The 27,553-nt window shown below is 51.9% G+C and overlaps 1 long non-coding RNA gene across 1 annotated transcript; it reads right to left on the reverse strand.

Moving 5' to 3' along the window:
* Positions 1–2,951: 2,951 nt before the first annotated feature.
* LOC103351524 (uncharacterized) lies at positions 2,952–26,441 on the reverse strand. Its single transcript, XR_007911471.3, has 3 exons — positions 26,068–26,441; positions 10,321–10,465; positions 2,952–5,516 (listed from the first exon to the last, which is right to left on the reverse strand). It is a non-coding gene; the product is annotated as an uncharacterized LOC103351524 (long non-coding RNA).
* Between the last annotated feature and the right edge of the window lie 1,112 nt (positions 26,442–27,553).

Raw genomic sequence — 27,553 nt, forward strand, 5'->3', positions numbered from 1 at the left:
CCCCTCTCAGCTCCCGCAGCTGCAGGGGCAGTTGAGGGCCCCACTTCCCCACTCATATCCAAATATAAACCTCAGCAAACTCGCTGTGCCTTGAATGTTGGCTCTGGTCAACTTCTATTACAAATGAGTCAAGAACCTTGAGTATCCAAATAAGTGAAATAGAACAAAACAAAACAAAACGAGTTAAAAGCTGCCAGAGATAAACACATTCTGCACGGGAAAGTCTGTTAGTCTGAGCAGACCTCTGTCTAGCAGCCAAAATGGCCAGAATATGGTGGAAGTGACCTTGAAAGTGCAAGGGAAGAAGAACCAATGAAGCAGAAATGTATGTATGGCCCGCTGAGGTGTTATCTGAGAGTGGAGGCAAAATGATGTTTTCAGGCAAGCATGGAGCTTATCTGTCACCAACCCTCAGTGAGAGGACCAGGACAGGATGCACTTCAAGGAGAAGGGACCTGGAGGTGGCCTTGTGGTGTGGCAGGTCACATTGCCACTTACTGTGCGCTGCCCGAGTCCTGGCTGCTCGGCTTCCCGTCCTGCTCCCTGTTAATGCATCTGGGAGAGCAGCGATGATGGCACAAGTGCTTGAGCCCCTGCCACCCGCGTGGGAGACTTGCATGGAGTTCCAGGCTCCTGGCCTTGACCTGGCCCAGCTCTGGCTGTTGCAGCCACTTGGGAAGTGAACCTGCTGATGGACACTCTGTCTCTTCCTCTCTTCTTCTCTCAGTCACTTTATCTTTTGAAGAAATAAGCAAATAAATCTTAAAAAAAAAAAAAAAGGAAGGGAATTGAGCCCAGAGAGGAGTGGTATTCCCAGAATATGAGTAAAACTAAAATACATGTGTAAACATAGTTATATCTACATAGTCACTAATTTAAAAAAAAAAACAGTAATTTTGGTGAGCTTAAAAATATTATGAAATTAAAGTACAAGGATGAGGCCAGTGCTGTGGTGTAATGGGTAAGGCCACTGCCTGTGGTGCCAGCATGCCTTATGGGTGCCAGTTCAAGTCCCAGCTGTTCCACTTCTGATCCAGCTCTCTGCTGTGGCCTGGGAAAGCAGCAGAAGATGGCCGAAGCCCTTGGGCCCCTGCACCCACGTAGGAGACCCGGAAGAAACTCCTAGCTCCTGGCTTCAGATTGGCCAGCTCTGGTCATTGCAGCCAATTGGGGAGTGAACCAGCAGATGGAAACCTCTCCCTCCCTCCCTCTCTCCCCCTCTCTCTCTGCCTCTCCTTCTCTGTGTAACTCTTTCAAATAAATAAATAAATCTTTTTAAAAAATAAAGTACAAGGATACAAAGAGGTGTGAAAAGGACAAGTTCAAGTGTCTCCTAAAGTTTCTGTGCTTTTGGGGGAAGAGGTGGGAGATACTAATGGTTTGTTAATGCAAGTATTTAATCTTTAAGTACTAAAAGGAAATTGAGTGTAAAGCTTCCACTCTTAAAGGAAATTTGTGAGAATTCCAAACAACAGAACTGCAAAATAAAAGTAGAAACAAGTTCACAAATGTCGCCCATGGTTTTGATCGGATGAAGCTTAAATCCTCAGCACACAGTTGACAGCAGGCACTGTGCTCTGCACGGGAGACACAAAAGCAGGTAGAGACAACTTCTGCCTTCCAGAAGCTCAGTCTTGCAGGGGTCGGGATGGTGCGGGGATCAGGACAAGGTGGCAATGACATCACGGTCAGCTACCGACCCAGGACAGCGGCGTTGTGTGGCTAAGAGGAGGGGGAGAGGGTTGGGGTTGGTGCCCCCTCGGCTGTACCTTGAAGGCTAAGAAAGAAGATGCAAGAAATAGGGAGGGTGCAAAGGCATGGAACACGGCACGTTCCCGCCTCACCTGCTTGGTTACAGCGAAGAACCGGAGTCCGAGAAAAGGTTAGGAGACTGCCCCAAGGTCACTCAGCCAACTAGTGGCAGACCTAGGATCTGTCCCCAGCACCCCACTGCCTGTCCCATCCCCCGTTCTGTACCACACTGCCCAGCATGGCAGCAGGAGGCTCAGGGCATGCAGGTTGTTGAGACAGCAGCCGACACTGGAAACGAGCTGCCCCTGGGTGTGGGGGCTGGATCTGCCTCCGGCCTACCCCAGGCTGGAGCTGAGCCAGGAGCCTGGCAGTTTCCAGGGCCAAGCTGCCCAGCTCACCCCAAGGAAGCCTCAGCCTCCAGCCACGGCCCGACGCTTGGCTTAATCATTAACTTCAAGTTCACAGGGCTGGAGCTGGAATGCGCAGGACCAGGGGAGCAAGCTGGGTCTCCAGGGAGCCGAGAGAGACGGCCCTTGATGTGGGGAGGGTCCCAAGTGCACACCGGGGTTTTTCATTCCTGAAGGGGTCTACATGGGCTCAAGGACCAGGGCTCTCGCCTGACACTCTCAACTTCGCCAAGTTTATACCAGCTTGCTAGCTGGAGTCCAGGATTCCCTGTCAGGGTTCGCAGCAGAGCACACATCCTCTGGCTCAGCCCTTGCCTGTCTGCTTCACTCAACTGTGATCCCGCAGTGGGCAGGACTTGGTCTTTACCTCTGCACCCTCAGGGCCTGGCACAGCCTGTGTTCCCTCTCTTTGATTGGCTGAGTGAAGGAGACCCTAAATCTGCCAGAGCACACACCTTTATTTTTTAATTTTTTTTTTTTGACAGGCAGAGTAGACAGTGAGAGAGAGAGACAGAGAAAGGTCTTCCTTTTCCTGTTGGTTCACCCTCCAATGGCCACTGCGGCCGGCGCACCGCGCTGATCCGAAGCCAGGAGCCAGGTACTTATCCTGTTCTCCACGTGGGTGCAGGGCCCAAGCACTTTGGCCATCCTCCACTGCACTCCCTGGCCACAGCAGAGAGCTGGACTGGAAGAGGGGCAACCGGGACAGAATCCAGCACCCCGACCCGGACTAGAACGCTCTGTGCCGGCGCCGCAGGTGGAGGATTAGCCTATTGAGCCACAGCGCCAGCCAGACACACCTTTATTTCTAAAAAAGATTTGTTTCTTTGGAAGGTAGAGTCACACATACACAGACACAGAGACAATCTTCCATCCACTGGATCACAGCCCAAATGGCTACAACAGCTGGGGCTAGGCCAGGCAGAAGCCAGGACCCCAGGACCCCAGAACTCCATCTGGGTCTCCCACACAGGTGGCAAGGGACCTGCGTACTTGGGCCATCATCCACTAACTTAGCAGGTGCTTTAGCTGGAAGGTGGATCGGAAGTGGAGCAGCCAGGACTCAAACCAGCACTCCTATACAGGGTGCTGGCATTGCAAGCAGTGGCTTAGCCTGCTGCACCACAAGGTGGGCCTGGCCTCGTGTTTTTCCATTAAAAGAAATGGAAGTGGATTTTGCTTAAAAAGTTCAACAGAGGGCCGCAAGCACCTGTGCAGACACCCGCAGTGTCAGACAACATCACAGAGCTTCGACAAGGCCCCCGGTCTGAGGAAATGGGAAGTTCTTGGGGGAGCCTCGCCTTCCCCCTCCTCCCTCAGTGTTCAGGTGACTGCAGGTGGCCTTCCCAGCAGAGGGGTGCCTGGGGTGACAGCGAATTGAGGCAACAGAAGCCCCATGGTGGGCAAAGACCACCAGCATGGTACGGGGAGAGCTGCAGCCTGCTGGGAGGACCATGCCAGCGGTCCTTATAGCCAGTCTGGCTTCCCCGACTGAAACCTTGCCCGGCCAGGCAGGGTGGGAGTGGGAGCAAGGTTTCTTCTTTCTGGTGAACCCGAGCTTCCCGATCTGCAGCACAGTCATCCCTTCACCAGGTGCTCGTCAGGACTAAACCTAACGATGCTACATAAAGCCTCTGGTACCCAGGGGGTGCTTGTGCACAGTGCAAACATCTTTTTCTTGCAAGTGGGAACCCCAAACCTACCAAGAGCCAGGGACGTGGACCTCAATTCTGGTCTCTGAAGCCACATGGCCAGTGCCCAACAATTCTGAGCTCAGTCTGCAGGAGAAAGGGTCCCTGTGCTGAGTCCCGTCTGAAGGCAGGAACATGCGCTCACGGGGACACTCGTGCTAGTGCTGGGAGAAGGAGCTCCTCTTGCAGCCACAGTTGTTCTCACAAGGCCAGCTTGTGTGCTTGGAGCTGGACTCAAGGGTTGCCTCTCCCCCTGGCAAATTCTGTCTGGCCCCAAGGTCCCAGATCCAGGGGAAGCTGAGTGCACCCTTTGCTAGTGACCTCGGGCTCCTTTCTCACTGCAGGCCGGTGGCAGTGAATGCAGGTGGCATTCTCATTCTATCACCTGTAGTTTTCAGATCTGGTCAGTGCTTGGAAGTTTTGGCACCCCGCGATTGTTACAGCAGGAGTTAAAGAATCCAAGGAGGACCCCAATCTTAGGTTCCTCCAGCTTCCTGCATGGCTGAGCAAACTGCCTTTGCAAGGAACCGGGGCTCTAAGCTGCTCGGGCCGCCCCGTTTCTTTCCACTCTGCCTTCTCATTTCTCTCCCTTGTCCTAAAAGCTGAGATGAAATGGGAAGTCAATTGCCAAAGGAGATCCTCTCCTGAGGCAAATTTCCTGTCTTGCTTATGGGCACGGAGACCCTGGGAGGGGAGGGCAGGGCAGGGCACTCTCCCAGAACCAGCCCCGGGGTGACAGGTGCAGCAGGATCCACTTGCTCCCGGCGAGGGGGATGGGAAAGGCGAGGGAAAAAAAAAAAAAAAGGAAGACAGACTGTGTAGGAGACCCCAAGGGCTGCCCCCTTCCTCCACTCCGCCCCAACCCGAAACTGTCAGTCCCCACCAAGCCAGAGAGAGAGAGAGAGGAGAGAGAGAGAAAGTGGGAGTGGGGAGAAAGAGCAGAAGAGGGGGAAATCAAAGAAAATTGCAAAAGTCAATGGGCTGGAACTGGAGGCGGCCTCAGCAACAGCAGTGTGACTTTCATTCCCCTATCATAACCCTGAATTAAAAATTCAGGCAATTATCTGCATGGCTTCCTTCTGATTAGAACGAGCCGGAGCCTCATTAATGCACCGGCACAGAGGAAAGCCATTAGGGTCTGTGAAATGGAATGTTTCTCTGAGAACAGGTTCCGCTTGATGTAGAATACCCAGCAAAAAGAAATTTCACACATTTTTGAGCTCCGAGTCACAGGACGGCAGCCTGCTCCGGGCTTGGGGCTGCGCCGCGCCGTCCAATCTTCGCCGGTCCCGGGTGAAAGCCGCCTTTGTTTCCCAGCCCTTCTCTGGCACCTCTACCCATGGCTGCTGCATGCAGCGAGGGGAAAGGAGTCGTGGGATGCTCCCCCTGCTTGGTTTTGAGGCACCAAGACAGCCTGGATCCCCAGCCTTGCCAGTGCCCAAGCCGTGAGGAGCAGCCGGAACCTCTTAGGAATTCGCTGATCCACCTTGAGAAGAAGGAGTGAACTGGCTGAGGACAGTGAAGGTTCTAGAAGCCAAAAAAGGTCCAAGTGTCTGCACATCCCCAGTCATCTCGGTGTTTCCTTGACCGCGTGCCCTTGAGCTTCCCAAGGTGGTCCAAGCAGAATCTGGCGAGCCTGAGCCTGTTCTGGGGGCCGGTTGGTTGCCTGGTGGAGGAGGAAGGGCCAGGAATAAGGAAGGCACCCTTTACTCATTCCTTATTTTGGACGCTCAGACCTTCCAGAAAGGCAAATTTGCTGCCCAGTGCCCGTGCACCAGCTGGCACTCAGTAACTCTCACGCCTCCCGCAATGCCTAGTGGCAACTTTCCCCCTAAATGACTGATACCTGGGGAACCCAAGAGCAGCTTCCCAAACAACTCCCTCTGCAGCCTCAGAAGTTCCTCTCTTGGGAGACCTGGGCTTCACCCAATTTGTTTAGGTTTGCTGTAAGCCAGTGGGTGGGACTGTAGCTTCCCTGGCTTCAGACAGCTCAACCTTCCCCTAATGTAGGGATTCTGAGGACATCCAACAGGAATCCTTGGACTACCTCACATATATAACCTCGAGAGGAAGGTGAGAATTGAAAAAAGTGGAAACATTTTTACAGGAAAATCGCTGGTTACAGTCAATAGGATTTTTATAGGAAAAGGACCAGTTACACTCAGTTGAATGCAACCAGGAAAACCATTGTCCTTCAAACGGAGTAAAGTCACTTTCTGCTCTGCACACTTGTAAACTAAGTGTGCAAGACTGTAGACACAGCCAAACTGTAGATAGTATAATGGCATCATTGCACAGATATAGTTTGTATCAACAGCGCCCCCTACTGCACACAAGCAAAACTGGGCAACCAGTGGTCATGGTTTTCCAAAGTGTTTTCCACCATATGCCACCCGAGGTCACTGGGGTGACTGGTCACTAAGGAGTTTTTATGAAGCATGTTTTCGACACCACAGTTTTATGGGTAGAGGCTTTTAGAGTTTCCCTCGCTCTCCGATACAAACAAGATGTGTGGTGATCCACGCACAGTGCAGAGTGTCCTGTCTCTAACACGTGGCTGGACCAGCACGTGACCAAGTCAGAGGCACTCAAGATTCACTTGTGACTTCGGATGATCCCACGTGAAGGTGGGCTGACCTCGAGGCACCCGGAGCCTCGCGTGGGCGGGGTTAGCCCAGGCTCATGGGCAGGCAGGAGAGTGAAGGAGCAGGCCAAAGGTCGGGGACGCCTTTGGCAGCTTCGGCACGCTCCGCAGTGAGCCCTGCTTTTTGCCTTTGGGAAATGGTCAAATCCCAGCTCATAGCGCCTCGTGCCTCTCACTTTATGTCTCAGTATTTCCAGTACAAGGGGTGGCATCAGGCCCAGCAGTGAAGGTGCCGTTTGGGGCTCTCACATTCCGTAACAGAGTATGTGGGTTCAAGTCCAGCTTCCTCCTCATGTTTGCCCTAGGAGGCAGCAGGTGATGCTCAAGTACTTGGGTCCCTGCCACCCACGTGGGAGACCTGGGTTGAGTTCCTGACTCCTGGCTTCAGCACGGCCCAGCCCTGGACTAGCGAGTGAACCAGTGGGTGGGGGATCTCTCTCTGCCTTTCAAATAAATAAAAATAAGTGTATCAAATGTAAGACACTCTTCCTAGTCCAGGTCACGCCTTTCTTCCCCCAAAGAACTCAATACCAAGCTTTGCAGTGTGGCACTCCTTAGCCACCAAATATTTTTGCAGCTACTATTATGCGCGAGACATTGCTGTAGGGACAGGAGTCGTAGCACTGGGCAGAAGGCAGATGAGGCCCTGCTCTCACGGGGTGTACGGCCGGCTGGGAATATGGAGAAGACAGCAAGACGGAGGGACACGTGGTGGGGAGCTGTGAGTGGAGGAGGCTGGGGGAGGGGGGCGGGGACTACTCGGAGCAGGTGGTCAGGAAGGCCACTCTGACAAGCACTTTGGCCACATTTCTCACCTGCTCTGGCAAGCCTGCCCTCACCACGGGGACTGCCTCTCTAAGCAAGCAACCCCAGTCACCGCTCCCCTTCCTCTGAGCCCCCCTTCCTCTCATCTCTGCTCAAGCCTCCTCTGCTGGCAGAGATGGATGGTGCTGCGTTCAGTTCTCTTGGCGGACAAGGGCCCTGTCTCCTGCTTCTCTGGCTTGTGCCCAGAATAGAGGGGAAGGGACCAGAAACATGAACGCACTGGCGCGGGTTTAGTGCCCATGAAGCTCCTGCCAACTCTTTTTTTTGGTCCCGTTTTGTAAACGAGGTAAACAAGGGTCAGTTCACCCAAGGGTGCACAACCGCCAAGTGCTGGGGTTCAACCCCTGATCTAGCACCGTAGCCTGTGGTCTCCCCCCAAAGCACAGCACAGAGCATGTCCGTTCAGTGTCGTCAGTGAAATGGGTGCGAGGGAGGGGGCTCCGTCTCTGAGAGCTGCCGGGCTGCCCAAGTCCCTGCATCACAGATCCTTCCTCGGCTACCAAGCAGGTGCCCTTGGGCACTGCACTCCCTCCTCCCAGAGCCCAAAGACCCTCTGTGGATGCCAGTCAGACCAGGGATCTCCCAGCTCCTTCCAGGTCTGACATTATTTATGTATTTCATATATAAAATATATATTAAAATTAATTTGAAAGGCAGAGTTACAAAAAGATAGAGATCAATCTTCCACCCACTGGTTCACTCCCCAAATGGCTGCAATGGCCAAGGCTGGGTCAGGTTGAAGCCAGGAAATTGGAACTCCATCTGGGTCTCCCACGTGGGTGCAGGGGCCCAAATTCTTAGGTCATCTTCTGCTGCTTTCCTAGGTGTATTAGCGGGGAGTTGGATCAGAAGTGGAGCAGCCAGGACTTGAACTGGTGCCTATATGGGATGCCAGTGTCGCTGGTGGTGACTTTACCTCTATACCACAACGCGGGCCCCAGATCTGACATCCTGAGAAAGGGGTCAGGGTGGGTGGCTGATGGGAGCAGTCAGTGGACTTCATCGAATCAAGGTCTGAATTCAGTTTTCAAATTGCCAGAGGACAACACACAACAGTTTGTTCATTCAATTAAGATTCAACATATACTGAACACTGATACATGTTGGACTCTGGTATATGCTGAAGACACAGAAATGAACCTTGAAACATTGTCCTCGGCCAGCGCCGCGGCTCACTAGGCTAATCCTCTGCCTGCGGCGCGGGCACAACCAGGTTCTAGTCCCAGTTGGGGCGCCGGATTCTGTCCCAGTTGCCCCTTTTCCAGGCCAGCTCTCTGCTGTGGCCCAGGAGTGCAGTGGAGGATGGCCCAGGTCCCTGGGCCCTGCACCCGCATGGGAGACCAGGAGAAGCACCTGGCTCCTGGCTTCGGATCAGTGCAGTGCTGGCCGTAGCGGCCATTGGAGGCTGAACCAACAGAAAAGGAAGACCTTTCTCTCTGTCTCTCTCTCTCACTGTCCACTCTGCCTATCAAAAACAAAACAAAACAAAAACAAACAAAAAACATTGTCCTCTCCCTCTAATAGGTATAAAAGGAAAGACAAACAGGATGACTAATAATAATCTTAATACCATGGCACTCACTCTTTGCTAGAAACTTCCGAGCACTTTGTACCACCGTGTGACTCATTTGAATCTTCCCAGACATCCTATGAGGTGGGTAGCATTATTCTTCCCACTTTACAGGTCAGTAACCTGAGGCATAAAGAGGTGCTGCTGTGAAAGCGGCACCGTGGACATCAGTAGCGCATGGAGCTCTATTTCACAGGGCCTGGCCTGTGGGAATGCAAGTGAGGTCCCGGCGTGCAGTGGTTACAGCAGTTCTGTTCCCCTGGGATCTGCTTCTGTCCTTGCTCGTCCTCCTGACATTTAGGAGCAGCCACGCACATACTCTGTAGAGGGGAGAGGTTTGCTACAGGGGGCAGGGAAGGATTCAAAGTTTTGAAACTCAAAGCACACGGCTGTGAGCTAACTCAGGGTGTAGAAGAATGTAGTGCGTTAGGGCCAGTGCTCCTGCCCCGGGAACAGGGGATCTGGGGGCCTGGGGAGGACACTCCATGTCTCATGAGTTTGGGCAGTCAGGTCCCTGAGTGGAAACGGCCGGTGTGTGTGTTCACCACGCCTGAGAAGGCCTGCAGAGCTTGTTTCCTGGGCATGGATGCAACGTCGGAGTGCTGCTCCGGGTCTCAGCGCAGATGGAACCGAGTGGGGGGACAATCCACAGAGGGGCCCATGCTGTGGCGCAGCGGGTTAAGCTGCTGCCCGAGATGCCGGCATCCCACATGGACGCCAGTTCACATCCCTGCTGCTCCACTTCTGATCCAGCTCCCTGCCGATGCGCCTGGGAAAGCAGTGGAGGATGGCCGAGGTCCCTGGCCCCTGCACCCACCTGGGAGACCCAGAAGAAGCTTCTGGCTTTGGCCTGGCTCAGCCTTGGTCATTGCAGCCATTTGAGGAATGAACCAGGAAAGAGACCTCTCTGTCTCTTTCTCTCCCCCACCCCATCCCTCCATGACTCTGCCTTTCAAATAAATAAATAAATCCTTTTTTAAAACAAAGTTCAAGGAGAGGTAAGAGTTTGGTTAAGATGCCCACATTCTTTATGGCAGTGGTTCAGTGCAAGTCCCAGCGCAGCTAATATACACCCTGGGCGAAGGCAGGCGATGGCTCAAGCGCCCGAGCCTCTGTCATCCACATGGGGAAACCTGGATTCAGTTCCTGGTTCCTGGCTGCAGCCTGGACCAGCCCTGGTTATTGCAGGCATTCTGGGGGTAAATCAGCAGGTAGAAGATCTCCAGCTCTCTGTCTCTTTGCCTTTCAAGTAACTAAAAATAAATTGGTTTTTAAATTCATGGGAGAGCAAGATGAAAAGAAAGGTTTATTTCAGTGCCCAATATTTTTGAAATCCATGCCCAGACTTTTTGGGCTACACATTTCCTGAACCTTGTGAGGAGCCCGAGTATGCACTGATGTCAAAACTCCTTGCACCAAAAATAAACTTACTTTTTCATTCCTTTTCTCCTTCATGTGTGAAGCAGCCTCAGAGCAGCAGTCCCGGCAGCCGCTCCCCTCCACGGCACAGCGCAGATCACAGGAATCATAGGATGAGCACCCGTCTTTCTAGGAGCTGCCGGACCCCAGGCATCCCCTGGAATGGGAAAAGAAAAATAAGAAAACGTGGTCCAGGAGGAAATGAGGCCAGGGTGTCTCATGGTGGCCGCAAGATAGCAGGGGAGCCAAGGCCAGCAGGGAAGCTGGTGCAGGCTGGGTCCAGCCTGCTTTGCTCATTGCTCACGCTGTGGGCTGCCGTCAGGTAATGGGCCATTGGCCAGTGCTCAGTAAATAAAGGAAATGAAGTGGCCTCAAGAATCAGGCCTTTGGTTCCAAACCTCAGTTCTACTCTGTCTTTTTCAGATTGATTTATTTATTTGAAAGGCAGAGAGTGACACAAGGGGGTGGGTGGTGGAGAGAATCGTCCTTCTGCAGGTTCACTCCCCTTGTGGTCACAGGAGCTGGAGCTGGACCAGGCCAGGAGCCAGGAGTTCCATCTAGGTCTCCCATGTGGGTGCAGGGTCCCGGGGACTTGGGCCATCCTCTACCAATTTCCTAGGCACATTAGCAGGGAGCTGGATCCGAAGCAGAGCAGCTGAGACTTAAACCAGCACTCTAACAGCGATTGCCCACATCACGGCTGGTGGCTTAACACCAGTCCCAGCTCTACTTTAAGATTTATTTATTCATTTGAAAGGCAGAGTTACAGAGGGAGAGGCCTTCCATACTCTGGCTCACTCCCCAATATGGCCACAACAGTCAGGGCTGGGCCAGGCCAAAGCCAGGAGCCAGGGTCCTGCCTCCCTCGTGGATAATCTGATGAGGTCCAGGCTCCTGGTTTCAGCCTGGCCCAGCCCTCACTGTTGCGGCCATATGGGGGAAGAGAACCAGCACACACAAGATCTGTCTGTCTCTTTGCCTTTCAAATAAATAAAATGAAATATAGAGGAATCTTTTAATAGCAGCGATTAAGGCTGTTCTGAGTTTTTAACAAAAGGGCAAGCCCACAGGCACTGCCGGAAGTGCCTGGTGTTTGCTCTCGGTATCATTAGGTGATGCTGTCCTCAGCCTGGCCCTGAACCTTGGCACAGTGCTCAGCAGCCCCCACCCCACCCCGACTCCCTCCAAACGTGGACACTAACCTTGGAGAAAAGCTGAGGACTCAGAACCGACTAAGACCAAGTTCCCATTGCCGCGACACAACAGAGACGCCTCACAGAAATTAAGCCCAGGCCTTTGAAGATCACATTTACTTTTCTTGCACAACTCATCTTGCAGGTGGATATTCCTATTTGAGAACTGCGCAAGCCTGTGGAAATTCGCTGTCCCCAGGTTACCCCGGGAGCGTTTTCATGAGCCCGCCTCCTCCCTTGTGGGCGTAGTTATACGCTGAGCAGCCTGCCTCTCACCTGCCTTGTCTTTCTAGAAAAGCACCTTCCTCCACGGGCTCTCATTTGCAAGCAGTACAGGAGAGAGCTCAGCTCGAAGGCAGGGAGACGGTGGCCAACAGCTTGTCTGTCGCCCTCCTGAGAGGACCTCCGGGCTTTTTTAAGGACAGAGAATACAAAGAGTTTTATCACTTGGCAAGAAATATCCTGAAGGTGACCCATAAACGTTAATTTTTTATTAAAAATAAAAACCAAACAAGAGCTGGGCAGGTGTTGCTGTGTAGTAGGCTACGCTGCCACGCGCGATCCCAGCATCTCATCACGTCCCCATGGCTCTGCTTCCAATCCAGCTTCTTGCTAAAGCACCTGGGAAGATGGCCCAGGTGTTTGGACCCTGCTACCCATTTGGGAGACTTGGACGGAGTTTCCTGCTCCTGGTTTTGGCCTGGCCCAGCTGGGGCTATGGCAGCCATTGGAGGAGTGAACAAGCAGATGGGGGATCTCTCTCTGGTTTTACCCTGCGCTGTGTCACTTTGCCTTTCAATTAAATAAATGAATACCTGGCTTCCCATTTATGTAAACGCCAGCAGGGTGACCAGGTGTCCTGTTTCCCCAAGACTGGTTCCCCATTAGCATTGAAAGCCCCCCATCCTGGGAACACCCGAAGTCCTTGACAAACAAAAATGTCCTGAATGTCCCAGACAGAGCCTAAATACTGATTACAAATCAAGGACAAGCTTTCTCCAGAGTGTGCAGCAAATGGAATTAGAACTACAAAACAAACAAAGCAAAACAAAACTTTGAAATCCATGGCTTTTTCAAAATTCACATTTTTCATGAACATTTTGAAGACCTTTCATAAATACAGACTTCAAACACTTTTTGGGGGCCGGCCCTGTGGTACAGTTGGTTAAAGCCCTGGCCTGTAGTACTGGCATCCCATATGGGCACTGGTTCAAGCCCTGGCTTCTCCACTTCTGATCCAGCTCTCTGCTGATGTGCCTGGGAAAGCAGTAGAAGATGGCCCAAGTGCTTGGACCCCAGCACCCATCTGGGAGATCTGGATGAAGCTCCTGGCTCCTGGCTTCGGATGGGTGCTGTTCCAGCTGTTGCGGCCATCTGGGGAATGAACCATCGGATGGAAGACCTCTCTCTCTCTCTCTCTCTGACTTTCCTCTCTCTCTGTAACTCTGCCTTTCAAATAAATAAATCTTTTTAAAAAAATTTTTTTGCACCAAAATAAACTTATCTTTAATTTCCTTTTTATCTGAGGGAAGGGGAAGGAGGGAAGAGGGGAAGAGAGACAGAGAGAAACAGATTTTCCATCCATTGGTTCATTCCCCGAATGCCTGCAACAGCTGGGGATGGGCTAGGACGAAGCCAGGAGCCCAACTCCATCCGGTCTCTCACATGGGTGGTGGAGCTACAAGGTCTTGAACCCTGTGACCTCGTTTCAGAGGGCCCTGCGGGCTGCCCCAGTGCAAAGTGGCAGCCCATCCCACCCGGCTCAGCCCAAGCCGGGGTGTGCCCCTCTCCCCTCAGACCAAGTGTCTCTGGCTGCCTTTGGCACGCAGAACGAGTTTCTGGGCACAGAGAATGCGGCACAGCCTGTCCGGCACCTCGTGGGCGAGTGCGAGCCGCCAGCAGGGCTGTGGGCGTCTGGCCTCTGAGCTTGGATTCCTGGGGCTGCGCAGCTCCTTCCATGGGTGGATCCCGGGGGCCAGTCTACCAGGTTGGGTGGAGTCTCCCAGCCTGGTCCCCGTGCCCGTTCCTGCGCCACAGCCCGGCCACACACAAGTTGGCTTTCCTGAGGGCCTGGCACACCTCCTTCCAGACGCCCCAACTTCTTTAACCCCAAGGGGCTGGTTTTCTCTTTCCAGAGGCACAGTGGCCAGAGGTGGCCAAGTCACCTGTGGGGCTCAGCGTAAAACGCACATGCAGAGCGCTGGCCTGGGGCTGGGCCATCCATGCCCCCTTCTGCGTGCACCTGCCGCCCCAGCCCACAGAGGCCGGGCAGTGTCTCCAGGGCTGAGCTCTGTGCTGGGATGTGCTTGGGGCTTGGATCTGGGGTGGACCTGAGGCCCCTGCCAGGCTGCAGCCAAAACTCCACAATGTATCCTTCCTAGCGTCCAGAACACCCTGAGGGCTATTGTCAAGCCCGGGAAAACCTTCATTATTTTTTCAAAAAACAATTATTTTTATTTGAAAGGTAGAGCAACAGAGACAGGCAGGCAGAAATTTTCCATCCAATGGTTCACTCCTCAAATGTCCACAGTAGCCAGAGCTGGGTCAGGCTGAAGCTAGGAGCTCTGTCTGGGTTTCCCACGTGGATAACAGGAACCCAAACACTTGAGTTATTGGCTGCAGCCTCCCAGGTGCACTGGCAGGAAGCTGGATGGGAAGCAGAGGTGAGACTGGATCCCATGCATTCCCATATAGCATGCAGGCATTGCAAGGGCACCTTCTCTACTCAGGGTGATTCAGGGTTCCAGTGCAGTCAGTTGGTGACACCCACTAACCAGGGCTGTAGAGGGACCTGAGTAGGGGAGGGGCTCAGAGCCTCAGTTTCCCTGTAAATCCTCCCCTGGGAAGTGATTAAGGATAGCATAGGACCTGGCAAGTAGTAGGTGCTCAGAAAATGGGCTACCCTCATCTTCCTCAACCTCATCTTCCTTCCCCTGTAGCCCTTCAGGGTCCCCTGAGAAGTCACTGATAAACATACTCCCCTTGTTACGATGGGGGTGCAAAGAACCCCGGGCTTGGAATACAAACATCTGGGTCCAAGTCCTGTCTGTCACTTACCAGCTTTGCAACTTTGGACAGATTCCCCGCCCTCTCTTGTGGCCCAGTTTCCCCATCTGTGAGATGGCCATGGCTGTGCCAGCCTCAGGGTGGCAGAGACATGTGGCCGGTATCAGCATCAGGGCTTTGCACAGTACAGAGCAGTTTCACTGCATCAAGTGTTTTTATCTTGCTACTTGGAAGAGTTACCGAGCACCTGGACTGGACACTCGCCAGTGTCTGGGAACTGCTCAAGTATTTTGTTCTCTGTGGACTAAAAGGAGTTGAAAACCTCAACTAGCCTTTAATCTAATTTGGCCTAAAGCTCAGCCAAATTGCCCACGATTTCCACAAACATACTGAGCCCCAGCTGTTGGCCACAGTATGTGCCTAGGGATGGTGACTTGAAGGTGAGTGACACAGTCCCGCCCTTCAAGGAGGGCCTCACGGGCAGAGAGGACCTCGGATGGGCATCTGGAGGGGGCATCTGGTCCCCCAGCCTGGGGCAAGGTTACAACCCAGGTCCCTGTGTCCCCTCCTGCAAAGGGGCATGGCCAGCCACGTCCTCCACGTGGGTCGTAAATACATCACCGTCAGCCCTGCCCTGCAGGGGAGGAACCGCAGCATCAAGAAGGACCCTGGGGGTGAGCGGCCTCCAGACCCCAACCGCAACGCCCAAGGCTCCCTCCCGAGAGCATCAACATTTCCAAGGGTGATCACAGACTCCCTCCTGTAAAATCAACAAAGCCACAGGGAAAGCATCTCCCGCATGACTGCCCCAGAGACATCCCAGGCAGTGCGCTCGCCCTTCCCAGCTCAGGATGGGCGAGCCAGGCCTCGCCACGGAGGCCCCGGGGCCAAGAGGACACCGTCGGGTGGGTGGGCAGCCAGTCCCTTGTGTTTCACTTGCAGAACTTAGAACAGGAAGGAGCTGCATTTTGTGCTGGGCCTGCACCACCCCTCTAGCAACGTGAGACAAGTCGGTGGGCCCGGGGTCAAGCTGCAGCCCCTCCCACGCCCGGCTCAGGGTCTTTGCACAGAGAAGAGTCTCTCCACGCCTGGGGCCCTCTACTCACAGGAGGGCGATGAGGCCACCTCTGCCTGCCCTCTGGGGAGGCCACGAGGTCCCAAGAGATCTGTCGGCACAAGTGTCCCGTGCTCTCGATGGCTTGGGGTCACAACGTGCTTGATAAAGAACAGATTTTATGAATTAAAAGGTGCCAGCGCCAAGTGCACTAATGCCCCTGTTAGAGCCCCTCGGCCTACAAGTGACGGAGAACCCAAGTTCAGACTTTGGAAACTGAGAAGGGCTGAGGTGCAGCTGACTGGGGCGAATGCAGCCCCCGGGGCCTCTGGGCACTCCCTGCCCTGCCTGCCACAGTCTCCTCAGGGCGTGGCTTCACCCCGCCCCCCTGGCCTCACCAGGTCTTTGGGGTCACAGATGCCCGGTGACCACGTGTCTCACGTCTTCCCACGACGCCATCCAGGGCAAGAGAGACCCTCTTTCCAGAAGCTTCTGTTGACAAGATGTGGGGAGAGAGGCAGCAACTCACTCCTCTCTAGACGTGGTGAGTGTGTCCTGTTCCCTAAGCTCTCTCTCTCCATAGCCAGGGCATAGATGTGCCGCCTGACTCAAGGGGCTCAAGGCCCTAGGAGCAGACACTCAGCTCAGTGTGGCCGGCCTCCCACCCCAGAGAGCCTGCATCTCATACCCGCCACCTGCTTCTGACTGCAGCTTCCTGCCAATACGGAGCTGGAGAGGCAGTGGGGACAGCTCAAGTGACTGAGTATCTGCCACCCACCTGACCACCTGAGTCCTTCCCAGCTTTGGCTTGGCCTGGTCCAACCCATGCAGGCACCTGGGGAGTGAACCAGTGGAAGGAAGCTCCAGCCCCTGCCTCTTTGTCTATCTCTGCTTTTCAAATTCAAAAAACGAGAGAGAAAGGGAGGAGAGAGATGTAGAATCCAGGTCCATCCCCAGATCTGTAGACAGCACTGGGATGCCAACCGAAGCACACTTGGAGCGAGCTGTTTAGTCAGAAGAGTGGGTGGGTGCCGGGTTGCAGAAAAGGCGCATATCCAGTACCAGCCACCCGCTCTGCCTGCCTGGGGCCCGGACTCACCCGCAGCCCCACAAATATGCCTTCAGAAATACCCACACTGCATCACGCGCACACGCACACACACACACACACACACACACACACTCTTTCTCCCAAAGCCAATTCCCCTTTCCATCCAGTTCGTTCCACAGGTGACAGGCAGTTCCGTGTGAACCATGGGACTTAGGGGGAGTAGCTGGAGGTAGATTGAATCACCCCTGATGTGTTCAGTAAACACTAGTGGAGACAGAACAGGAAAGAACTCAGAGTGACCAGGCCCCTGAAGTTCTGAGACACAGATTCCCCTCCCTGGTGCCAGGCACACTGCACCACACCTGCCTGGGCCCACAGCGGTGGCCCCATCTCTCACAACCTGCTCTGCACCAGCAGCCAGGCCTACCACGCTCAGAGCTGCCAGCAAGCCTGCCTTGCCTAAGGGAGTCGTGTACTAACTGGAGGTATAATCCCCAAACCCCTGCAGCCCAGGCCACTGAGGCAGCCACAGGCACTACCCATGGCGACCACACCCAAAGAAACTCCACAGAAATTGTACTCAAGTGCACATCTGGAACCAGAGCCCATGCATGCAGTGTATGCAAGCAACACGCGAGGGCGCAGAGCCAGCACAAAGCTTTTTACCACACAAGCCACTCTGCAAAACTTGGTGGAAGCAACTGACCAACCAGATGCCCAGAAACCACAAGGGGCACAAGCAGCCTGCAAAACAAGACACTAGGACATCTCCAAAGGGACACAGCTACTCCTGGCAACAAACTGCGAAGAAATGGAAGTCGAAGAATCGCCTGATGGAGAATTACGTACAACGATTCTAAGGAAACTTAATGAGATACGAGAAAACACAGGCACGCCCATGGCATTAGGAATGCACCTCGTGATATGAACGAGAAGTGCATCAGATAGAGGTAACGAGAGAGATCGTCAGATGTCTCTGAACTACAGAACTCAATAAATGAGATTAAAAACACGGAAGAAACAATTTCTGAGCTTGGAGACACAGCTTTTGGGACGACCCCATCAGACAAAGAGCAAAAGAGAATTTAAAAGAATGAAACAAGCCTTTGAGGCTTATGGGATTACAGTAAGTGAGCACGCGTCCACTTACGGGGATTCCAGATGGAGGAGAGAAGGAAAACCTCACAGAAAACCCACCCAGTGAGGCTGCTGAAAACTTCTACGTACTGGGAAGGACACAGACATTCACATCAGGAGGGGTTCCTCACCAGCAGACTGGACGGTCCTACAGGAAGTGCTTAGGGAGCTCTATGCAGACACTCGAACATGCAAATCTCAACAGTCAGGCACGTGCGCAACAGAGAAGAAAATCTAATTATGTTTTATTTGTTCTTTTTTCTGGATTTTACTTGTTATATATTAAGTGTTTTACCGATTAGGACTATAGTATCAGGGTTATAGTTCTGTAACCTCCTCTTTTTTATACTCAGGATGTTTTAATACAGCAGTTATTGTTGATCTTTTAAAACAAACCGCAAAGAGCTCAATCCTTCCCTATCTTCTGAAAGAACATACTGTGGTATTACTTATTCTTTAAATGTGTAGTAGAATTCACCAGTGAAACTAGTTAGGCCTTTTATTGTCTCTGTGAGGACTTAAAAAAAGAATTTAAATCCTAAAATACATATGATGACATTCAGATTTTTTTTACACATGAGTTTGCTGAATTTCTGTTTTTGGAGAAATTATGTGTACTTTACACAAGTTGCTAAACTTACTGGCATAAACCTGTGTAGTATTCTTTCAAAAATTTTAAGCAAAGTTACCCTCCGATCCAGCAATCCCACTACTGGACTTGTATCCAAAATACATGAAATCAGTGTCGAAGAGATGTCCGTTCTCCCACATTCCATGGAGCATTGTTCACAGCAGCCAAGATGTGGAATCAACATTAGTGCCCATCAGCAGAAGAATGGGTAAGAAAAAGTGGTGTGTATAACATACTGGAATACTGTTCAGCCACTAAAAAGGCTGTAACGCGGTCATCGGTGACAACACAGGGAAACCTGGAGGACATCATGCTATGTGAAACAAGCCAGGCACAGAAAGACAAATGCCATGTGACCTCATTGCTACGTGAAATCAAAAAAGTCGGATCTCACAGCAGCAGAACCTAGAGCAGTGATCGTCAGGGGTGGGAAGGGAGGAGGCACAGGGCAGTGGGGGGCGCTTGGTCGTGTGTGCCATGAAACATTTAGATAGAAGGGACCAGTTCTGGCAGTCGAGCACACAGTAGGGTGACTATGGTTAATAATATTACATGTTTCTTTTTTTAAAAAGATTATTTGAAAGTCAGAGTTACACAGAGAGAAGGAGAGGCAGAGACAGAGAGGTCTTCCATCCACTGGTTCACTCCACAATTGGCTGTAGTGGCCAGAGCTGTGCCGATCAGAAGCCAGAAGCCAGAAGCCTGCAGCTTCCTCTGGGTCTCCCATACAGGTGCAGGGCCTAAGGACTTGGGCCATCTTCTACTGCTTTCCCAGGCCATAGCAGAGAGCTGGATTGGAAGTGGAGCAGCCGGGACTTGAACTGGTGCCCAAATGGGATGCCAGCACTGCAGACGGTGGCTTTACCTGCTACGCCACAGCACCGGCCCCATTACATGTTTCAAAACAGCCAGAAGAGACCAGCAAGAAATGATGAATGTTTGAGACAATGGATAGGCCAGCCATTCACTTTTATCATTACACAATGCACTTATGTGTGAAAGCACCACGTCGTACCATGAAACTATGTCAAATTATCTCCCCATTAACAAGAAAACGGGAAAAAAAATAGCTTTCCTAGCAGGTGTGAATCAGCTTTTGTATTTATTTTTCATGCTGCTAAACACGTGTCTCATTTTGTCCACCAGTCATTGTACCAAGAAATTTAACAATTAACTGTTAGTGGACGCTTGTCATACACTAGGTATGAACTGAGCCCTTTATTGTCTTATTTAACCCTCATAAGTTTTTAAGGGCAAACTTTTCATTGTAAGGTAATATAAACAAGCACACTGCAAAATGTTTGTGCAAAATAGAAAAGGTAAATTTGCTCTGCTGCAAAATAATTTTGAAATCCATGCCTATGAGGGACCTTCACAAACTTCTTGGACAACAAATACTGTGAAGAAACCAAGCATGGCCTTCAAAAATGTTTTGCATCAAAATGATCTTTAATTCAACTTTTCTACAAACTTTCTGAAATAGCCTCATATATAGAAAAGTGCACAAACCACAAGTGTATAGACTGATACATTTCCCCAGAGTGAATATGCCCATTACCAGTACCCATTTCACAAGATAAGTCATGGGGCTGGCGTTGTAGTGCAGCTGGTTAAGCCACAGCCTGTGGTGCCGGCATCCTATATGAGCATCCATTTGAGTCCTGGCTGCTCCATTTCTGATCCAGCCCCCTGCTAATGCACGTGGGAAAGCAGCAGAGGCTGGTCTAGTGCTTGGATCCCTGCTCTGGGCCATCTGGGGAGTGAACCAGGGGATGGAAGATGTCTCTCTCTCTCTTTAACTCTGCCTTTCAAATAAATTTTTTTTGTTTTTTAAAAAAACAGCTCAATCATCACCAGTGCCCTAGAAATTCCCATCCCTCTCCCAGGTCCATTCAGTCACCAACTACCCACTCATCCCAACAAAAGCAAAGTAATATCTTAACCCCATAGATTATTTTTGTCTGGGTTTGAATTTTCTATGAATGGGATCATAGAACATAAAATCTTGTGTACTGCTTCTTCTACTAAGTATATGTTTATGAGGTTCATTCATGTTGTTGCATGTAACAAAATCATTTATTCTCATTGCTAACTATTATTCCATTTTATGGCTATACCGCACTTAGCTATTGTACTATTGAGGGATATTTTGTAGTTTCCCATCTTGAGTCATTACCAACAGTTCTTCTGTAAGCATTCTTTTTTTGATGAATGTATGCACACAGTTCCATTGGGCATTTATCTAGGAGTGTAATTGCTAAGTCCTAGGCTGTCGCTCCCCCTCTTCGTGGAGGAACGATACAGGACCCTGCATTGTTCTTTCGTCTGCTCGGCCCTCCCCGGGTTTGCTGCTGGTTCTTCCCAGGTTGGCTACTGACCCTTCCACCTCCGTGGAGGGGCGGTTCCCCCTGCCACTTTCCCCACTTCCGCGGGGGAGCGGCACACTGCCGGCCGGCTCTCTCGGGGGCTGCACAGGTGTTCCTCAGGTGTTCCTGGTGCATGTTGTCTCTCTCCTCCTTTATAGTCCTCTTCCACCAATCCCAACTCTGCTACCCACACGCCGAGTACGCTGCTCTCCTCCAATCAGGAGCAGGTCCTACAGTTTATTGGTTGAACTGGAGGCAGCTGTGTAGAAGCTGTTTCCTCCTCTCCCAGCGCCATATTGTGGGAGAGCAGATGCATAGAATAAGTCTTAATTCCAGTAACTTAGTCTAGTCCAAGTTGCTCCCAGTTGCTCCCCACAGATCCCCCTTTCTTTTTATTTATTTATTTTTTTTTTGGCGTTGATACGCGCCTGTCTTCAGTGCCCCGTGGCACACACTCTGCTCTGCTCGCTAGAGTTGCCCACAGGTGCTTACAAGCCCTACCAATCAGGCAAACCGAATCCGGGTCCTCTCTTCGCCATGTTGTGAGGAGGTTTTTAGGCGCTGATGCGTGCCTGTGTTCGGTGCCCTGCAGCGCATGCTCTGCTCTGCTAGAACTGCCTGCAGGTGCTTACAAGCCCAATCAGGCAAACCGAATCCGGGCCTTCTCATTGCCGTATTGTGGGGAGACTTATTGATGTTAATTCGTGCCTGTCTTCGGTGACCTGCGGCGCATAAGCTGCTAGCCGCCCACAGGTGCTTATCGTCTTACTAATCAGGCAGACCGAATCCAAGCTCTCTCATTGCCATGTTGTGGGGAGGCCTTATTTTTCTGTTTCTCTATCTCCGGGCATTCCTATTTCTCCTATTTTACTTCTATCTGCCAGCATTCCTATTTCTCTCATTTTACTTCTAAACTTCTGTTTCTCTTATCCCCGCGGCTTCCCGGCGCCCGCCCTGAGGCTGCTTCTTGGCGCCTTGCCCCGCGGTGGCTTCCCGGCTCTGCGCGCTCTGTGGTCTCCGCGCCCTTTGCGCCCGTACCACGGCCTTCGCGCTAGCCCCACGTTTTCTCTATCTATTTGCGCCCCGTGCACTCTCCCCGTTCGTGCCCCACGCGCTCTCTCTGCGCGCGGCAGCTTCCGCGAATCACACAGCCTAGCTCACGTTTCCGCCACCGGTATTCAGTCTAAGTTCCCCGGGCTAACCTGGCGAATTCAACCCAGCTCACGTCTGCGCCTTTTGGTTTGGCTTCCCGTCTTTTGCTCCCCGGGCTAATCTGACGGATTCCAACCTAGCTGACGCGTCTCTGCCTCTGGTTTTAGCTTTTCGCCTTTTGCTCCCCGGGTTGACTTGAAGAATTCCAACATAGTTTACGTCTCCGCCTCAGCCTGCCCCCGCGGCTTCAATTTCCCTAACATTTTTCTCTACCCGGTATGTTTCCTAACTTTTCTTCCAACAATATTCCCCTCTCATTTCTCCTGGCCTCTCCCCACAGTCCATATCTGAGTCTAAGTTTCTTCTAGGTTTCACTTTCGCTTTCAATCTCCTAGCTTCCCCCCATAGTCTGTATCCGAGTCTATGCCTAGGCTTTCGATAGCTTCTTCCGGCACCTTTTCCGTCCGGCTTTTCCCTAGGCTCTTCTAGTCTCTCTCTCCGGTATTTTCCCACTTTTTCCCGCTTCTTCCCTCCTAGGTTTCCTATCCGAGTCACGGCACCATTATGTCGCTCCCCCTCTTCGCGGAGGAACGACACAGGACCCTGCATTGTTCTTTCGTCTGCTCGGCCCTCCCCGGGTTTGCTGCTGGTTCTTCCCAGGTTGGCTACTGACCCTTCCACCTCCGTGGAAGGGCGGTTCCCCCTAGCCACTTTCCCCACTTCCGCGGGGGAGCGGCACACTGCCGGCCGGCTCTCTCGGGGGCTGCCCAGGTGTTCCTTCAGATGTTCCTGGTGCATGTTGTCTCTCTCCTCCTTTATAGTCCTCTTCCACCAATCCCAACTCTGCTACCCACACACCGAGTACGCTGCTCTCCTCCAATCAGGAGCAGGTCCTATAGTTTATTGGTTGAACTGGAGGCAGCTGTGTAGAAGCTGTTTCCTCCTCTCCCAGCGCCATATTGTGGGAGAGCAGATGCATAGAATAAGTCTTAATTCCAGTAACTTAGTCTAGTCCGAGTTGCTCCCAGTTGCTCCCCACACTAGGCCACGCATATGTTTAGCTTTAATGGCTACTTTTAAAGGGATTAAAACATACCCATCACAAAACATGAGAGTCCTAGATACTCCAAACACTTACTGACATTTTATATTATTTACCTTTTCATTTTAGTCAGTCTGGTGAGAATATAGTGATATTACATTATGCTTTTAATTTGTATTTCTTGGGGCCAACATTGTGATGTAGAATGTAAAGCTGACCATACGGGCACTGCTTTGAGTCCTGGCTGCTCCACTTCCAATTCAGCTCCCTGCTAACGCATCTGGGGAAGCAGTTGAAGATGGCCCAGTGCTTGGGCCCTTGTACCCACGTGAGAGACCCAAAAGGAGCTCCTGGCTCCTGCCTTCAGACTAGCCCTGCTCTGGCCATTGTAGCCATTTGGGGAGTGAACCAGTGGATGGAAGACCACTCTATAAACTCTGCATTTCAAATAAATAAATGTTTAAAATTAAGAACTATTTCTTTTATGAGCAGTGAAATTGAGCATTTCCACATGTTCATTGTCCACTCGGGCATCTGGTCTAGCATCTGTTCAAGATTTTGTCCACTGTTCTACTGGGCTTGGTTGTGTGCCTTTTTCTTATCAATTGTGAACATTTTTTATATATTCTAAAAATGAGTCCATTTTATATTGTGTATCACACATACCTTTTTCTCATTTGCCTTTCTACTCCTTTAATAGTATCTTTTGATGAACAGACTTTTAAATTTTAATCTACTCCAACTTATTTTGTCTTAATGGTTAATGCTTTTTGTGTCCGATTAAATATCTCCTATCCTGTTGTGGCATAGCAGGTCAAACCCCGCCCTGTAATGCCAGCATCCCATATGAAAGCTGGTTCCAGTCCCAGCTGTTCCCCTTCCAACCCAGATCCCTGATAACGCACCTGGGAAATCAGCAGAAGATGGCCTAAGGGTATGGACCCCTGCCTCCTACTTGGTAGACCTGGATGGTATTCTTGGCTCCTGCTGTCAGCCAGCCCCAGGCCCAGGCTCCAGGCCCAGGCCTAGCCATTGTGGCCATCTGGGGAGTGAACCAGCAAATTAAAGATCTTATCTCTCCCACTCTGTCACTCTTCCTTGTAAATAATAATTTTAAAAACCTCCAGTCCTACAATGTTATAGACATTTTATGTTTTATTCTAGAATGTTAGTCCTTATTTTTTTAAGATTTTATTTATTTGAAAGAGTTACAGAGAGAAGTAGAGACAGAGGCTTTCCATCTACTGGTTCACTCCCCAGGTGGCCGCAACAGCTGGAGCTGAGCCAATCTGAAGCCAGGAGCTTCTTCCATGTCTCCCACGTGGGTGCATGGGTCCAAGGACTTGGACTGTCCTCCACTGCTTTCCCATGCATTAGCAGGGAGCTGGATCAGAAGTGGAGCAGCCAGGATTTGAACCAGCACACATACCTGATGCTGGCACTGCAGACTGGGACTTCAACCCTCTGCACCACAGTGCTGACCCCTGTTATTATATTATAGTGTTTATTTTACATTTAGTGGTCTAAGGCACCTAGATTACTTTATGTATGGTGTCAGATAGGGATTTCCCCCAGGCAGTTGAACGATGAATCAGACTGTGAATTTGGTCCAAATACTAAGTCCTTTAAAAAAAAAAAAAATCCCCACAGAATCCCAGCTGAATTTAACTATTTCTAATTAATTAACAGCATGTTTTATACATCTAGTATTTGCTAGGTCAGCAACTTCTGAGCTCAGGCCTGATTAACAAGATGCAGTTGGCCCTGCAAGGATTTGGGGGAATATTCCAGGAAGAGGGGAGAGGTGAGTGGGCGAAGGTTGATAGATTCAGGGAAACTCAGGAAGGCCAGTGCAGCTGAGGGCTGGTGCCCACGATGGGGGCTGGGTTGTGGTGCAGCATGTCAAGCCACAACCTGTGATGTCAGCATCCTATATGAGCACTGGTTCAAGTCCCAGCAGCTCCACTTCCAATCCAGCTCCCTGCTAATGCCCCAGAAAAAGCAGAAGACCTGGATGAAGCTCCTGGCTTTGGCCTCATCCAGCCCTGGCCATTGCGGCCATTTTGGGGAGAAAAGTCAGTGGCTAGAAGATCTTTCTTTCTTCCTCTATCTGTAACTCTGGTTCTCCAATACATAAATAAATCTCTTTGAAAACATGCTCAAGATGAAATGAGATACAAGAGAAATCTTACGAATACGAGATCAAAGGAAAGAGAACCATTCTGGCATCATCAGAAGGCAGTGGAACAGTACCTGCGAAGGTCCTAGGGGAAGTACTTTTCAACCTTGAACCTTGAACCCCACCTCAGCTCTCCAGAGCGAGGGCGGGGGTGGGTTATGGTACAGCATTTCAGCCCTTGTGATGCTGGCATCCCATATCTGAGTACAAATTCAAGTCCCAGCTGCTCCATACTTTGGATCCAGCTCCCTGACACACCTGGGAGGCAGAAGATGGCCCAAGCACCTGGGCACCTGCCCCAGTCGTGGGGAAAGCCCGATAGAGCTCCTGGCTCCTGGCCTCAGCCTAGCCCAGCCCTGACTGCTGCAGGCATTTGGGGAGTGAACCAGTGGATGGATGATCTCACTCTTCCCTCTCTGCCTTTCCAGTAGATGAAAACAAATAACACACTAAAACATACAAAACGTAGTTAAAAAAAAAAAAAAAAACAGCAGGGAAAGAATAACGACAGCAAAGACTTCACAAGAACTCAGAAATCTTATCTGCAGCTCAACACTGGGACTCCACCCTAGGAAGACGAGGACGGGCGGAGGGAGGGAGGGAGAGAGGGAGGAGCCTCCGCAGGGAGACGTCAGACGTGGCCCGCGGGGAAACAGCGCAGCTGCTCCGGGGACGGCGGGTTTGGAAGATGCTGGAGCAGTTTCCGCTTCCGCTTGTGCCCCTCTAATCTGTGCCACAGCTCAGGTGGGCCTGAACACCTTGCAGACTGCCCTGCCCTCTCAGTCTAACATCCTTGAGTGGATCTCAGGGCAAAATCCGACTTTGCCTATGATTTAGGAGGCCCCGGGCTAGCGCCCCTGCCTCCCGCCTCCCGTCCCCACGCTGGCCGGCTGCTACAGCCTCTGTTCAGGTCACTGATCTTCTGACGGACTTCTCACAGCTACTCACCGCCCGCGAGACTTCGCATCTGCTGTTCCCTCTCGTGAGGACGCACACTTCCGCCCCGACCTTCCCGGGGAGGTTCTTCCTGGTCTCTCAAACCTTGGCTGCTCGGGGGGCCTCCCCCACCCTGGTTGCACCTGCACTGCTCCTTTACGTTGCTTGCCTCTGCAGCCAATCGGTCTTCACGTGATCAGCGAGTGCCTCACCTGCCCTCCTCACTTGATTGGCATCCCCTGGGGAACAGGGACCGTATCTTAATCACTGCTGATGGTTCTACAATGGCTGCATCCTCCGGCCTCTTGAGCCGTCAGACTGCCTAGGTTAAAACCTCCGCTGGGTCACTTGCCCTGTTACCTTGGGGACTCTGGGTCTCCAATTTCTCGCTTGCCAAACGATGGGGTATTTTTATCTGCAGCACCTGGCCCACAAAGGTGCCCGCTCATCTGTGTGGAATGAATGCCTGCAGGAGCCTTGGAAGGGGGAGTGAGGATGACTCACTTCCATCAATCTTGGTTCCTGCCCTCCCTTCCCAAATCGGAATGCTCGGCTTCCCCTACGACAGTCATGCTTTGAGGGTTGTGAGAAGAATCTGGAAAATGTGGGCTCTTTCCCTCTTCATGTGTTGACCTAAGGAATTCAGGATGTCTCCGGAGCAAAAATGCCCCAGCCACACGCCACTGCCGGACGTTCCAGTAAGGCTGTCCCAGCAGTGTGCTGCTTTGGGGCCCACATTTCCCGAGGTGCACTGGGAGGAGGCAGAGGGACCGTGTACCCATTCTGCAGATGGAAAACGTCATGACCTTCTCGGAACTTCTCAGAGCCCAGAACTTCCAGGACTTGTCAGGAATCTATCAAGGGGGGAGGCTCCTGGCCCCCAGGGGGCCCCTCTCTAGACAAATGGGCGTCTTCTTTCTGTTCCTGTGGGGGAAGCAGCCGCCCTGTGCACCTGTGTAACTTGAGGAGGGGCACTGATTCTTCTCGGTGTGCCCACAGCACCCGGAGCAGAGTTGGGGGCGGACTGTCCCACCTTCCTGCTCCCGCAAGCCATCACTTTGCAGGAGAAACCAAGGAGATGCGACCAGGAGGCTTGGGCTGGGATTTCTGACCACGAGCCCTCCCCCCTCTCTCAGTAGACAGCAGTAAGACACCAGCGTGGGCTCTGTCTGTGCAGCCTTAAGGTGGACCTTCCAGGGCAAGCGCCTCCAATTCCCTTCATCTTCTCCCCATCCTACACATAGGCACCCAGCTGTCACCCAGGCAGACCATGGACCACAGCTTAAGAACTGGGGGCCAGCGTTTGTCTGGAAGGTAATGGGAGTGCCACCATGGTTGCACTTTAGCTTTTCTCCATTCCGATGCCATAAAGATGGTCCCTTCCCACAGAGAGCTTGTGGCCACACAGGGACACTGCCAGTGCCAAGAAGCAACTCGGTGGGCAGGTGAGGTTTCAGGTCTGCTGCTTCTTCTCCAGGGGATATCACACTTGAGACTG

This window comes from Oryctolagus cuniculus, chromosome 17, assembly GCF_051225735.1.
Source record: "Oryctolagus cuniculus isolate XC-2025 breed Fujian yellow rabbit chromosome 17, ASM5122573v1, whole genome shotgun sequence".
NCBI lineage: Eukaryota > Metazoa > Chordata > Mammalia > Lagomorpha > Leporidae > Oryctolagus > Oryctolagus cuniculus.